At 34.9% G+C, this 12,478-nt stretch overlaps 1 protein-coding gene across 4 annotated transcripts in view; it reads right to left on the bottom strand.

Annotated features, from left to right (window-relative positions):
* The window catches only part of OSBPL1A (oxysterol binding protein like 1A), a 193,577-nt gene extending 181,239 nt beyond the window's left edge, over positions 1–12,338 (bottom strand). For 2 of the 4 annotated variants that reach the window (XM_006920023.3, XM_015595746.2), the window contains exon 1: positions 12,198–12,338. The gene's annotated coding sequence lies outside the window, so the exon portion shown is untranslated. Of the gene's footprint in view, positions 1–9,698; positions 9,742–10,935; positions 11,013–12,197 lie in introns of those variants that run through there. The other 2 variants (XM_015595744.2, XM_015595745.2) reach the window with 2 other exon arrangements.
* Positions 12,339–12,478: the final 140 nt, after the last annotated feature.

Raw genomic sequence — 12,478 nt, 5'->3', positions numbered from 1 at the left:
TGACTAAGATGTGGCAACAAGGACTAGGGTGGAGAGGAAGAAGAGAGTGGTAGTACTGAAACCAAGAGAAGAATGTTTCATGGGGGTATGAAGGCTGTGAAATGCCCAAGGAAAGGCAAGAACAAGACCTGCAAAAGCTAACTGGTCTGGCAAGTAGGAGGTCACTGATGAACTCAAGAATACTTTCAGTGGAAATGACAGAAAAAAACAGACCTGGATAAATTGAGGAGTGAAAGTGAGATAACAGGGAGGAGCATACCAGACTCCTTTAGATAACCAAAAGAGAGGGAAAGCTTGAAATACCGGAGAAAGGAGGGACGAGGGAGAGACTGAACAAGGTCCTAGAGGCGGATGAAAAGCCCAAGATGGCTGCCATTTTCCTAAGAAAAGAAACAGATTCTCAGGTACCTGAACAGAAGACAGGATTCTTACTATAAGGCAGGATAAGGGGTGGGAGAAAGGTAACAGAGGTAAATAAAATATATTGTTTTATTTTAAAATTAAGAGGGGAACAAGGCCAGTTAAATTTCACTAATAGAAAAATAAAACAAAACTTGTTGCTCTATGCCTAAATCCCATACATATCCATTTTAACACCGGCACCTGTTCGATTACAGAATATTCTTAAAGCAATTTAGACATTCTCTCCTTTTCAAAGCAATTTAACACCTCATCCATCAAAACTAGTCTATCTGCAGACTGAGCCAACTCTAAAGGTTTGCCAACTGTTAAAACTTAGGACTTACTTAAATAAGCAATACCTTGAGGATAAATTCCAAAATGCAAACAGGCATTTTTTATACTTTTCCTTTATCAATTTCTATTACTTAAAAAAAGGAGTGGCAGAGATAGGAAGGGATTGACATTTTCTCCTATCTCCCCTTAGAAACAAATTTATAAAATCATGTATATATTTAAAACTTACTTCCATAAACAAATCATCTTTTTAGAGTATAGTAAAAATATATTTTTATAGCAAAATAATTTCCTAGTGGTTCTAACACCCAGTTAAAATAGCACAACTCCAAAAATACCTGTAATTTGAAAACCAAGTGAACATCTTAAAATTATACTGTATAATATCTCTATGTTCCTTTCAGCTGTACCTAAAAGAATCTACTAAGAAAATGTTCCAGGAGCATTTGAGATCTTGCTCTCTGGCATATGTCATCAGTCCGGCTCAAATAAAATCTTAAAAAGTTCTCAAAAAAAAAAAAAAAAGTTCCAAACCAAGGCATAAAAACATTCATCACAATTTCTTTCTTCATCTGAGAACCATTATTACTAAAACCCCACTATTGTCTGTGCAGACCTCAATATTTAGAACATCCACTTAGTATCAATAGTATCTAAAACCTTATTCTTTAGGTGGGCATCTAAGCGTGAGCTGGGAAGGTATCCAATGTAACAGCCACAAGAAGCTGTCGTTTCTTACGCAAGTAAGGAAGTTCTAATTCAGCGTCATGGATAGGTTCTGTGACTTTAAATGACAACACATAACAAAACCAATTTTACCATAGGATAATTGATAAAAACAAGTTCCTAGACATCTCATCATTATAATAAAGTCATTATAATTACCTACTGTAATACCTTCATTATAATTACCTACTGTAATACCTTCCCTATCTCTATTATCATGCAAGGAGATTAATCAATACCTAAATGAAGGCCTGCTACATTCCAGGTATTGTCCTAAACTTTAATGACACACTAATGAATACAACCAGGCCACTAAGAGAACTTATAAATGTTGTCAGGAAAACAGGTGTACAAATAAATTACTATCCACATTTCTGAAGGGATCCAACTTGCCCTCTCACCCCTACTCTCGACTAGATGGTTTTTTTTTTCTTTTTGCCACAACATGTCAGCCCATGGTCGTTTCTTTGGCTCTTCCTATACTACTCTGTAAACTGGATTAGAAAAAGAGTCCCATATCTATTATTTTCCCCCACAATATCCCTAGTACCTAGCAAGGTGCCTAGAACACAGTAGGCAATTATATATTAATTAAATGGACAGAAAGACAGATGGATTAATGGATGGGACTTAGTTCTTGGTTCTTCGAGAACAAAGCAATCAAGTTTTCCCTGTAGAAGGGTCATGTAAAGGAACCTTTACATCTAAAGAACCATGTAAAGGAACATGTTTGTTATGAGTGGTAAAACTTTATCTACTGACAAAAAAATTAATGAAATTTTTTTCTTATATGCCACAAGAAATACCAAAAAAGAAATTTTAAAAATACACTCTAGGATTATTTAAGATTATCGCTACTTATTTGATGCACCCCTAATTTATAAACTATTTAATTTCTGTAATTAACAGTTAACTCTAGAAAAAATGCAAAATGAAAGAATTCAAATTTACACTGAACAGATTTTTTAAAACATTCTTTAGAATCAGGAGAGCTTATTTCAGAAAATTGCTTTGTCTGATATTTAAGCCAAATGAAAAAGACAAGCAATCCCCTAATGTAGCTGATCAGAATAGATTTGAACCATATCCTATCAGCACACACAGTATTTTTCATAATCACTTTATGGATTTTTCCAACTGCTCTTTTAACACTCATTCAATTCCAAGCTCTGTTTTTAAGGTTAACTAATGAGATTTTAATGGGCAAAGGAATGTTTTCAAGGAATTAACTAGACTAAAAAATTGAGCTTCGTAAAGGGAGAAACAGACTAACACACTATCATAGGAGAGGACCCAAATACCTCACTGTTGGATATGGACAGATCATCCAAACAGTAAAATCAATAAGGAAATAACGTCTTTAAATGACACATTAGTCCAACTGGACATAACTGACACTTACAGACCCTTCCATCCCAAAATAGCTGCTTATATATTTTTCTCTAGTGCACATGCAACATTCTCAAGAAATAACCACATACTGCGACACAGAGATAGCCTCAACAAATATAAGAGGGTTGAAATCATACCAACCATATTCTCTGATCAACTATAAAAAGAAAGCAGGAAGAACCACAAATACATGTAGATTAAACAATATGCTACTGAAGAATAACTGGGTCAGAAAGAAATAAAAACAGATCAAGAGATACACAGAAATGAACAATAATGATATACAACGTATCAAAATTTTTAGGACAAGGCAAAAATGGTCATAAGAGGAAAGTTCTTATCATTACAAGCCTGCCTCGAAAAACAAGAACGAGCCCAAATAAACAAACTAACGCTTCATCTTAAAAAACTAGAAAAGGAAGAACAAATGAAGCCTCAAGTCTTCATAAGAAAAGAAATCATCAAAATTAGAGCAGAAATAAATGAAAATGAAAACAAAAAAATAGGAGAAAATAAATGCAACAAAAAGCTGGTTCTTTGAAAAGGCTAATAAAATTGACAAACGCTTGGCTAGACTCACTAAAGAAAAAAGAGAAAGGACATAAACAAACAAAATCAGGGATGAAAGAGGCCAAATTACAACTGACACCACAGAAATACAAAAGATCATACAAGAATACTATGAAAAAGTATATAACACCAAATTTAATAACCTAGAAGAAATGGACCAGTACTTAGAAAAATACAATCTTCCTAGACAGAACCAAAAAGAATTGGAAAATCTAAATAGACTGATCAGAAGTATGGAAATTGAAACAATCATCAAAAACCTACCAAAAAGTAAAGGTCCAGGACCAGATGACTTCACCAGTGAATTCTACCAAACATTCAAAGATTTAACACCTATTTTCCTCAAACTCTTCCAAAAAAATCGAAGAGGAGGCAATACTTCCCAACACATTTTATGAGGCCAATATTATCCTGATACCCAAACCTGGTAAAAATAACACAAAAAAAAGAAAACTGCAGACCAATATCTCTCATGATGCAAAACACAGATACGAAAAACCTAAATAAGATACTAGTGAATTAAATACAGCAACATATATCCCAGAGGCACAGAGATGGTTCAAGATATGCAAATCAATTAATGTGATACACCACATAAACAAATTAAAAAATAAGAATCGTATGGTCATATCAATAGATGCAGAAAATGCCTTCGAAAAGACACAGCATCCATTGATGATCAAAACACTTAACAAAATCAGTATAGAAGGAAAGTACCTTAACATAATAAAGGCCATATACGACAAACCCTCAGCCAACATTATACTAAATGGTGAAAGACTAAAAACCTTCCCTCTAAGATCAGGAACAAGGCAAGATTGTCCACTATCACCACTGTTATTAAATATAACACTGGAGGTCTAGAAAGAGCAATCATACAATAGAAAAATATAAAAGACATCCAAATAGGAAACGAAGAAGTCAAACTGTCACTATTTGCGGATGACATGATTCTCTATATAGAAAACTCTAAAGACTCCACAAGAACACTACTGGAAACAATAAACAAATATAGCAATGTTTCTGGATACAAAATCAATGTTCAAAAATCCATAGCATTTCCATACTCTAATAATGAAGTGTCAGAAAAAAAGTTGAAAAAATATTTCATTTTGCAACTGCAACAAAAAGAATAAAATACCTAGGAATAACTTTAATGAAACATGTGAAGGACCTATATAATGAAAACTACAAGACCCTATTAAAAGAAATCAAAAGATACAAAAAATGGAAAGATATTCCATATTCTTGGATTGGGAGAATCAACATAGTTAAAATGACCATATTACCTAAAGCATTACACAGATTTAATGCAATCTCCATCAAAATCCCATTGGCATTTTCTAAAGAAATAGAACAAAAAATCATCAGATTTGTATAGAAGCATGAAAGACTCTGAATTGCCAAAGTCATCATGAGAAAAAAGAACTAGGCTGGAGGCATTTCTACCCGACTTCAAATTATACTACAAAGCAACAGTAATCAAAATAGCATGGTAACCTCTGAAAAACAGACACATGAACTAGTGGAACAGAATCAAGAGTCCAGAAGTAAACCCATATTTATATGGGCAAATAATTTTCGACAAAAGAGCCAAAGACATACAGTGGAGAAAGGAAAGCCTCTTCCATAAATGGTGCTGGGAAAACTGGAAAGCTACCTGCAAAAGAATGAAACTAGACTGTTGTCTATAACCATACTTCAAAATTAACTCAAAATGGATTAAGGACCTGAATATAAGGCCTGAAACAATAAAATGCATAGAAGAAGACATAGGAACTAAACTCAAGGACCTTGGACTTAAAGATTATTATGAATTTGACCTCAAAAGCAAGGGAAGTAAACACTAAAATAAATAAATGAGACTATATCAAACTAAAAATCTTCGGCTCAGCAAAAGAAACAGTCAACAAGGTAAAGAGACAACCATCTGAATGGGAACATATATTTGCAAGCAACACCTCTGATAAGGGCCTAATATCCAAAATATACAAAGAACTCATACAACTCAATAACAACAACAAAAAACAAACAAACGATCTGATCAAAAAATGAACAGAGGACCTAAAAAGAAACTTCTCCCTAGAGGACATACAAATGGCCAACAAATATATAAAGAGATGTTCAACATCACTAGCTATTAGAGAAAGGCAAATCAAAACACAATGAGAAACCATCTCAGACCTCTTAGAATAGCTATAATCCACAGGACAAGTAATAACAAATGTTGGAGAGGATGCGGAGAAAAAGGAATCGTCACATACCACTGGTGGGACTGCAAATTGGTACAGCCACTATGGAAAACAATATGGAAGTTCCTCAAAAAACTAAGAATTGATCTACCATATGATCCAGCAATCCCTCTACTGTGTATTTACCTCAAAGACTTGAAAACCCATATCCAAAAAGATATTTGCACACCAATGTTCATAGCAGCATTATTCACAGTAGCCAAGACATGGAAGCAACCGAAGTGTCCTACAATAGATGACTGGCTAAAGAAGCTGTGGTACATATATACAATAGAGTTACTCAGCCATAAGAAGAGATGAAATACTGCCATTTGCGACAACGTGAATGGACCTCGAGATAATCACACTAAGTGAAATAAGCCAGACAGAAAAAGTTGAAAATCACATGATATCACTTATATGTAGGATATAAACCTAAAGGCAACACAACAAGACAAAGAGACTCATGGACATGGACAATAGAGTAGTGGTTACTAGAGGATAAGGGGGAGGAAGAAGGTAAACGGGGTAAAAGGGGTCAAATATGTGGTGACAGAAAGAAATCTAACTATGAGAGGAGAACACACGATGTAAATATATATGCCTTACTGTTAGAGTGTACAGCTGAAACTTACTGGATTTCATTAACCAATGCCATCATAAAAAAATAAATTAATTTTAAAAAATCGAGCTTCAAAATCTGGGACACTAGAGACCATTTTGCCTTATATTTCCTCTCCTTCAAGGTCCACTAGGAAGCTAGGCTTCTAATTATATATTGTGGAGAGCAAATTTATATTGTTGTTTTATAAACACTGCAAATTAATTAAAGTGGTGTCCATACTTGATAGTCCATGCCACTAAATTCCCACTCAGTACAGTGGCTAAATGCTAACCCTGACAACTCTTCAGATTTTGGCAGAGACCCTAAAACTTGTAGTTTAAAGGGCAATCCTGACTTGTTAAATATGGTCGGAGGTCTACTATTATTTGAATTGCTACCTTACTATTCAAGTCTAATTTCTACAGAATCAAAGGAGAAAATTCCTAGAGAAAACAGATAATAAAGTTCAACAATCAGAGCTAATTCACTCAAGTACTATTAAACTCAAAATATAATCAATGTGTCCTTTGAGTTCTTAACCCATTTCCCGTTTAGCAGAGCGTTAATTTAATTTTACATAAACACACTCTTTGAGGATGAAGAAAATCGATTGGTTTCCAAGGTGAAACTATAAAAACTGTCCTTGGAGTTATCTCTAAGCAGAACTTGTCTCTAATCCTAATGTAACAAATGTACACATAAATCGGATTCATCAAATGAATCTCTGGCTAACAAGTGTTCAAGAACAATGTTAACATCACACTTAGGAATGCTATGTTTTCTAGGATTTGACATTTTCAGCCATCGAGAATTACCGTATCTTATAAAAGGAAATACCACTACTAAAAATAGAACGCTATAAATAGAATGATGTCATTTACTTCCAAAGACTGGATATACTAGAGCAATGCGAAAATAATAACAAAAGCGAGATATTTCATGGCAAAATTTGGGGGTAAGATTAGGACTGTAATCTGCAAGTTATTTCGTGGTAAATGCTGCAGCCACAAGCACCGCTGGCAAGTATTCTAGGGGCAAAGGAGAAATAGGTTAAAGGTATTTGAAAAGTTAAAATTCAAAGAATCCAGGGCAACTTTATTCAATCATACATATAACACTTAACTGGACTTCATAAAACATCAACAAAGTATAGCCATTGATCAAATATTAAACAATTTTCATATGATAAACAATTCTATTCCTAGGTATATGTCCAAAAGAACTGAAAGCAGGAACTCAAAGAAATATTTGCACACCCATGTTCATAGCAGCATTCTTCACAATAGCTTAGAGGTGGAAGCAATCTAAGTGTCCAGTTATGGATAAACAGAAAAACAAAATGTGGTATATGTATATATACATACACACATATATCCATATACACACAATGAAATATTATTCAGCCTTAAAATGGAATGAAATTACAATGTATGCTACAACATAAATTGCAAAGACATTATGCTAAGTGAAATAAGCCACAAATAAAAGGACAAATATACTATTCCACTATTCTATGAGGTACACAGAGTAGACAAATTCATACAACAGAAAGTAGGGGGTGGTTACTAGAAGAAGCTGAGGAAGAGAATAGGGAGTTAAAAGTTTTATGAGAAGAGTTTCCATTTGGGAAGATGAAAACGTTCTAGAGATGGATAGCAATGATGGTTACACAAAAATGTGAATGTCCTTAATGCCACTGACTAGTGCACTTAAAAATAGATTAAAAGGTAATTTTATGTCATGTGTATTTTACTGCAATTAAAAAAAAAAGGCCAGCAGCATCTGAACTGTGGTTCTCAATTGCCAAATAGTATTTATACTATTGAAAAAGCCAAAAGGAGTCTAATTATTCAAAAATTGATACAACTCTATGTTGATTATTTTTTAAATTCTCAGACACAGATTTTATGATTGGTATTACATCATAAAATTAAATGTGATTATGAAAAATTAAATGTGATTATGAACAAATATATATTTTACAAACTAAATCTTAAAAACAGAAAAAAGAAATTGAGAACCATTAGCCTAAATCATTTTTCTGATAATTCAGCATTTCAACTAACATCCAGGGATCAATAAAATCTCAAATTTGATAACTCAGAAACAAAAAAAACAAACAAAAAATAGTGTGCTTAGCACTGCATTCCAAACTAAGCTAGCCACTCGACAGTATGGTTTTCTGGTGATATTATACTCTTTTAACATGAGGAAAATATTAAAAATTAAAGTAACTGTGTAAACATGGCAATACCAAGAAAATAAATTTTGCTCTCAATCTTGTTATTTTCTAGCAACCAGTAAGTTTTCTGATATGATCATATATACACATGTGTGTATATATAAAACTATGACATTTGTGATAACAAATGCATTTTTGTTTTAGAAATTGGTAGACAGATCCATATTTAATCTAATACTGATTATAGAGATGAAGAAACTGAAAAATACAAACGTTACTTGCTGAGTGTTATATGACAGTAAAGCCACGACCAGAATCTAGAACTTTTAATTGGGGGTGGGGAGGATGAAAATAATAATGATGCTATACATTTCATAAAACAAATCGGCCTCTAAATTTAAATGGCACTGATCCTAGTTATTATTCATGTGTGAGCACTGAGAAAATTGACTCTGAATTATGGCTTAATCTAATTTTAAGAAACTTTACTAACTGAAATTAGATATCCAAAATATAGCAATTTAAAGGAAACAATATATTATAAAGTTTATTTGGGGAAGCATTCACTCTTAAAAATATAAAATTAAAGTAAAAATCAATTTTTAATTCAGTGAAACTTTTTCTCTAACTTCCTCGATGAGACTTGGTGCTCGGATAAAGGGCATCCTCTCTTTTGAAGGAGAAATGATAGAGAACTTCCTATCATTGTAACAATTCATACCACAGTTTGTAAACCACTGAAATCAATATAAAATGTTTATACCTAATTATTATGTACTTTATATTTGACATATTTACATTACCTTCTCTTATTCATATTCATTACATACTCACGCTGACTTGGATACCATACAAACATAATAAAACAATCCTACTCACAGGATATTTATTTTACCTTTATTCAGTTGAAAATTTTAATGATTATCAAAATTGGTGAAAATTAAATAAGCTTCATGTCCTTCCTTTATGAAATTGTTTGAACTAGCCTTATGCTTCTATACATTTTATCTTCTTCAAAAACCAAAAACCCTTAGATGCTCCCCTGATTTGAATTTCAACTTGATTCTGAAAGTTACTAACTACTACTTCAAAACTGGTTGGATCCATAAAAGCAAAGGGCAGAGAAGTCCACAAATTAGATAAATCCAATTTTAGATAATAAAAATACTAACAAGAAGGTTAATTGTTACCTTTTAATGACAAAAAATCCTTATATTTTAGACAAAATGTATTTAAATGATTCCCATTTTTATTTTGCATTTGAAAATAATCTTCCAAAATAATGTATAATACTGACCAGTTATGCACCATATATCCAGAAGTTTCTCTTTAAACGAAATCTTAAATAAAAAAGTAAAAACATGTGGTTACTTGCCATTGTCACATGATAGGAAAATGTACAGTTAAGGACTGCTTTCACTATGTGGTAATTTCCTATTTTCTGGCTGATGAATCAAAGAACTCAGATAAAGTAAGTTCCTAGTACAACCTCTTACTAAAAATATTGTTATACTTGCCCACCTTAATTAGTCAGGTATGAAGAACATCCTATAATTATATGGCATTAAATAATCAATATATGCTGTACAGAGTACATGAATGTCTTTTTCGACACCTCATTAATAAATTCTGGTAAGACTGACATTAGATGGTGCCTACACTGCTAACACCTGCCCTCTTTCTAGAACTGGAAAGAATTTACTAGTCATCAATGAAGTTCATACCATCAGGCTTGACTTGAAAAAACTGACAAGGTACTGAATCATTTCAAATTTCTAACATGCACTCGCTTACTCTTTCTCCTCCATTTGTTATTAGTTAAGCTGATTTCTAACGACTACTTTTCTCAGTGAACACATATAATACATAAAAACTCAGCTTCTGGTAATGTGAAGAGTTAAGAAACTGCCGCAAAGACTTCCAATTAAAAATCTGACTAAATATATAGATGTATCTCTAAGTAAAATAAAAACAAAATTTAATAGACACTGCACCATGTTATTACTCAAAAAAATTGGTTTTATTTTGTATTTTAATTTTTTAAAGTTGGTGAGAAGAGTAAAATAATCACTTCTACTTCCATTACCCTTTTTTAATTGTATTAAATTTCTTGAGGTGACACTGGTTAATAAAATGTTTCAGGTGCACAGTCCTATAAATACATCATCTGTATATTGCATCGTATGCTCATCATGAAAGTCAAGTCTCCTTCCATTACCATATATTTGACCCCCTTTTCCCTTTCTACCTGTCCCCCACCCCCTTTCCCTCTGGTAACCACCATACTGTTGTCTGTGTATTCTTCTATCTACCTAATTGTTGCTTCTAACTATCATTTCCCTTTGTTTTAGGGAAAAGAGTAGGGAGCAACGTTTTTACAGAAAGAATATCTAGCTGCTCTGAATTACAGGTGTAAATACTGCTGCAATAATAACCGCAAGACAGCTGCCTCCAGAGACAAGGGTTAGCCACCCACTACAAATTTCTGCTGGTGAACAATGAGACATTTAGCAAGTGTCATCTGATAAACAGACCTTTGCAAAACCCTGTACGGAGATTCAACAACTGCTTCAGATAAATCTACTCAACTTGCAGCAATTAACTCCTGTTTATCAGATGACACTTGCTAAATGTCCTATTTTGAATATCAGTTGCTCAATGCTGCCAGAGAGCTGCTCCGCCTGGGAGAAAGAAAAAGGTGATAGTTAACTTTTAAAAAGGATGTTACTGATAGTTTTCTCTCATTTTCCCCCATATTGTAGAGTCCCTAGTTTAGAACTAGAAGATGAAAACAGTGTGTTTTGTAACTATTTTGTAACCATTCTGTTATTAATAGAGATCTTTAAATTTTCAGCTAAGTATTTCAGAAATTATACCTACCACACCGACAGAAAAAAAAAAATCCATCATATCAGGGTTAGAACATTGCTAGCCCTCAAAACAAATCAACAAAGTATTTTCCAAAAGCTGGCTTAAAGAACTGATGGTATTCCGAACTCTACATCCAGAATGCATCAACTGCAACGGTAAGACTTAAGTTTTCGGGGGAAAACTCATCACTAACTTTAATGCTAATTTAATATTACCAACTAGCCACAAAAGTTTAACAGCCAAATTTTGCAACCTTGAAAAGCAGCCTTGATTAAGTTAACTTACTATCACAATGTCAACAGTTAAATTTCACAATATAGTCTGCATAAAGCGATGATTTTAACAACTAAAAGCAAATATTAACAAAGTCAAGACAACTCTTTTCATTGCTTCCTGCCATTGGAGCCACCGGATAAATGAATCCTCGTTTCTACTGTGCAGTTGCAATCTTTCATAGTTTCTAAATCCCTTTGAGTCTTTCATACTTGTTGAATTAACCACGCTGTCCACTATGAGAATGGTCACATGAACAGCTCGTGACTTCCCTTGTGAATCAATCCTCCCCGTTAGTAGGAAACAAAGTTACGATGCACACATCATAGTACCGAGAAAGTACGCAGCTGACGACTAGGTAGGGAATGCATGTGGCACCAACCAGCACGAAGTCGTGGCATCACGAATGGAAGTGTAACAAATGCCAACATCTCGCTACTTTTAACAACTTCCTTACAGTTCTGAAGCAGCCAGCGGCGGCCAGTAAACCGATCTCGGACTTGGAGGCCAGCATCGCCACACCACGACTCTGACCACGCTCGGAGACGCGTGGGACAGGAGACGTATCCTCCCCACCAGGCGCGGGCAGACCTCCCCCGAGCACTACGCAGGGTAGAACCCGCTCGCACCGGACCGAGCCTGGGAAACCGACCTATGCAGCCGCCCGGGCACCCGGAGCTGCAGGGATGGGGGCCGCGACCGCAGGCTAACCGTCTGCTCGCCCCACGTTGATGAAGCAGCCCCGCGGAAGGACGGTCTCAAGGCTCCCAGCACCAAGAACGGGGCGGAGCGCAAGGGAGCGGGGCACGACTCCGCGGAGTCGTAGCACCGCCCCTTTGTGCCGCTGGCCGCGCGAGCACGCGCGCCTGTGTTATTTGTGCCAGGCCTGTGCAGCCCGTGGCTCGCGCTCGGGCCTCACGGCGCACGCTCGCC

The sequence above is a fragment of the Pteropus alecto genome, unplaced genomic scaffold, assembly GCF_000325575.1.
Source record: "Pteropus alecto unplaced genomic scaffold, ASM32557v1 scaffold146, whole genome shotgun sequence".
In the NCBI taxonomy this organism is placed as follows: Eukaryota; Metazoa; Chordata; class Mammalia; order Chiroptera; family Pteropodidae; genus Pteropus; species Pteropus alecto.
This window is presented reverse-complemented; position numbering and strand designations above follow the sequence as displayed.